Source organism: Pongo abelii, chromosome 14 (assembly GCF_028885655.2).
Source record: "Pongo abelii isolate AG06213 chromosome 14, NHGRI_mPonAbe1-v2.0_pri, whole genome shotgun sequence".
Classification (NCBI taxonomy): Eukaryota; Metazoa; Chordata; class Mammalia; order Primates; family Hominidae; genus Pongo; species Pongo abelii.
Window position 1 is genome coordinate 115,647,703 of NC_071999.2, and position 4,007 is coordinate 115,651,709.

At 44.7% G+C, this 4,007-nt stretch overlaps 1 long non-coding RNA gene across 1 annotated transcript; it reads left to right on the forward strand.

Annotated features, from left to right (window-relative positions):
- The first annotated feature begins 1,154 nt into the window (after positions 1-1,154).
- Positions 1,155-2,248, forward strand: LOC112136066 (uncharacterized). Its single transcript, XR_008512960.2, has 2 exons — positions 1,155-1,415; positions 1,974-2,248. It is a non-coding gene; the product is annotated as an uncharacterized LOC112136066 (long non-coding RNA).
- Positions 2,249-4,007: the final 1,759 nt, after the last annotated feature.

The following is a 4,007-nucleotide window of genomic DNA, read 5'->3' on the forward strand; positions in this document are numbered from 1 at the left end:
TTAAAGCTCTTAAGGGTGGTGCAAAGCCAGAGTGACCAGCAGCAAGATTTATTGTGAAGAGCGAAAGAACTAAAGCTTCCACAGTGTGGAAGGGGACCCCAGCGGGTTGTCGCTGGTGGCTCTGGTGGCCAGCTTTTATTCCCTTATTTGGCCCTACCCACGTCCTGCTGATTGGTCCATTTTACAGAGTGCTGATTGGTGTGTTAACAATCCTTTAGCTAGACAGAAAAGTTCGCCAAGCCCCTACTCAACCCAGGAAGTCCAGCTGGCTTCACCTCTCAATATTATATCCCCTAGCCAATCAAAAACATTTAGGGTACCAGATATGGTAGCTCACTCCTGTAATCCCAGCATTTTGGGAGGCTGAGGCTGGCAAATTGCTTGATCTCAGGAGTTTTAGACCAGCCTGGGCAACATGGCAAAACACTGTCTCAAAACAAAAAACAAAAAACAAAAAAAACAACTGCAGGGTGTGATGGCCTGTGCCTGTAGTCTGGCTACTTGGGGGTAGCGGACTGAGGTGAGGGTTTCTCTTGAGGCCCAGAATTAGAGGCTGCAGTGAGCTATGATTATGCCATTCCACTCCAGCCTGGGCGACAAAGTGAGACCCAGTCTCAAAAAAAAAAAAAAAAAAAGTTTAGGGCACTATTATTTCCTAAATTTAATTATAAACTGAATTCCTTGGAAATATTCATCTGAATTGACTAAAACATGATAATATTATGTCAATTTACGTTTCTAAACTATTTTTATTATTTTCATCCTTATTAATTTCCTAGCTGCTTTCAAATTAGTAATCATAATTATGCAAAAACAAACGTAAGTCATCAAAAGGTAGGCATGTCAGCATTAAACCTGCTATTTTTAGGATAAGATCCACTTTCCATGAAGTTTGTTTTACTGCTTCCTAGTTCTCTGTGCAGAAATGTGCTCCGGAAGGCCTGCCCTGCTCCGCCCAGCTGTCAATCTGCTGCACGTTTCCCTCACCAGCTACTGCTTCCTCCTGGGCCTCTCGGCATTCACCAGTCAGGAGGCAGAACTTGGCCTCCCTTAATCCTGAATTGGCAATGCAGGGTTATATGCTAGACACATATAGGAAGCCACAGCCAGCAGAAGGCGAACCGACAAGAACAAGGAAATGGTTCTGCCGTCACGTCCCCTGGAATCTCTGTGCCTTGGTGTCTCCATTGGTAAAGACAGGATGTCCTAGATCTCCAAGGTTTCTTGAAAAACTAAAACCTATTATTGTTTAATGCCTTCTAGAAGTTGCCTAGGAAACACTTTTTCTTAGAAAAGATTCACAAACAGACCTGGAATGAATCCTTCTCGCTCTTCATACACTGAGACAGGCTCAAATCTAAGACCATGGCAGGGAGAAGCCGCACGCGGAGTCACGCTGTCAGGATCCAGGATCGGTAGGAAACAGGCTCTGTGCCCTGCTCTGGCACCAGCCGGGCTGGCCCTTATCTGAATCCATTCCAAATGCTTGACGCTACCTTAAGCCACAGAACTCAGAATTAGATATAATAGGCGAGGCAAATGCTCACTATTCATGATACAAGATAAATCCTGATAAGGATAATAAAAGTAGAAGTTATCTGTGATTAGCTTTAAACAAAACTTTGCTGCCTTGAAAACACTTTCTTTTCCCATATCTATATCATTTTCTCCCATGGTAATTTCAAATCATGACCTTTGATTTGGAATTTGAGCTCTCTACTTTCCCCTCTAAATGAACTATCCTTAGAAACATTAATTATCTTTGAAAGTATAATTTCAGTAGCAGCAAAAGAATTCACTGTAATTTAAAAATTCTAGTATTGGTTATTTCTATATTTTACTAACACAACTAACACTGTCATAAGCACCTTTGTGATAACCCCTTGCTTCAAGACTATTTCTTATGTTAAATTACCACAATTTTATTTTTTAATTCATGCGTTCAGATCTTAATCAGATTGCAATTTCTTCAGGCTTGGAATCACATCACCACAATGAACAGCCAAGTATAAAGGGGTCCCCGGAGAAACTCCCACCGGCCTGCGTGCTGGGAGAATGGGGTGGAGCCACGGAAGTTCACGCGCTTTGCAGAGGGGAGGAGTCTGGCCTCTCCTGATCCTGGATAGCACCTGAGATTCAATCGCTGACGCGGGAAAACCTGCTAGCAGGACTGTTGCTTTGCTGAGAGTCCCTGTTTCCCTTTTTCTCCTTTTGGCCTAATAAATTCCATTTTTCTCACCCTTCAAAATCTCTGTGACCCTAATCTCTCATGGAGGGCCGTGTGACAAGGGCCCTAAAGAGAAAGTCCTACAACAATAGCTTTCATATGATAATATCAGTGATAAGCTGTAGTTTATAATGGACGCCTCTCAGGAAGGTGTCCCTCAATAACTTGAACATTTAAAAAATTAAAAGATTGATTGTAGAGAGTCCACCTATGAAATGAGCACATATTAGAGCAGAGCTAGAAAATCAACGTAAAGAAACAGAGCAGGTGGCATGTCTACAAAACTCAACTTGAACATAGTGGAGGATATTAGCATAACCGAAGAAAACCGCTGTCAGCAGTTTGGGAGGGAAGGACTGGGTCTGAACACACAGACAAATTATAGCAAGAGCCACCAAGGCGGACGTTGCTTACCCAGTGCTCATTGAGTCACAGCTCTGTTCACACGTTCCAAAGTATTCTTCCCCTGAGCAAAGCCATCTCTATTGTCAGATGCAGAAGCCCCAGCCAGGGACCCGGAGACGCTGGATTCTTCTAAATCCTGCAGGTCTTCGAGGCCTCTTCCAACTGTGATTGAGTTTCCCGTGTAGGTGCTCAGGGGAGAGAAAGCTCGGTTATTGAGACTTTCATTCTCCTGGACTTTGCAGAGTGATTTCTCATTGAATTTAAGAACTAACATACAGTCATTCCATTAGCAAAGCTTTAGCATGCAGCAGCTGTTCGCCAGGTCTTATGCCAGGCCCTGGGGATAAAAGGACGAACAAGATAACCCTACCCTCAGGGAGCTTCCACTCCAAAGAAACCCAGGAGGCTCAACACAATGTGATGATTTCTGTGACGTGGTTAAGTCTGGGGGGCCATAAAAAGCGGGGCCTCTAACCAGGCCTGTGGGCAGGTGAGCACTGGAGAAAGTTTCTATGAAGAGACAGCGTATCTGGATGAAAGCACACAGAAGAGTGTAAATTAGTAAGGTAAATGAATGAGGATTAGAGACCAGGGCTATGCGATGAGGAAAAAGTGGCTTCCAGGTAGAAAACAGGTGTGAGCCATTTTGTCTTCAAGAATCTACAAACTGTTGTGTGTGGATGGGGCACAGGTATGAACTTATAGACCAGTAAGAGATGGGGCTAGACACACAGGCATGGAGACTCCTCCCCAGCCATGTGCAGGAGATCACTCTAAGGTTTGTGAGCAAGGAAGTCACTTATCATTTACTTCTGCAAAAGTCTCTATCATTACAGGGTGCCTACTCTGCCCAGTACTATTGTAAATACTTCCCATACATTGAGCTGCACACTGGGACTTATTATCCTCATTTTACTGCTGAGAAACTGAGTCCCTACCTCTTGGGCCCTTGCCCAGAGCCACACATGTGGCAGCTGTAGAGCTGGTGCCTTGACTTGGGTCCCCTGAGCCTGGAGTCTTGTGCACACAACTGCCCTCATGCTACACTGCCAGCGGGCAGCTAGACTGAGACCAGGGCATGGCCCCTCAACTGCATGCAAGCAAGGCTGCTTCTCTGTGTGGGTGATGCTGCTAGGGTTTCCTAACCCAGGCCAACAATGAAAACATTAAGTAACACTGGGTTCAGGGCCACCCATTGCAAAATACTGTTGGTAAGATCCTGTTAGGTCTAAATTGATCTGTTTTTTAATGGCTCAGTTTCAGCTCCAGGCTTCAGCAGATGTGTCGTTGAGGCAGTGTAAGATGAAAGTACATATGGCCGAGGCCATGAGCTAAATGCAGCAGTGGGCTGTGTCTGGAGAAGAGAGCCTTTTGA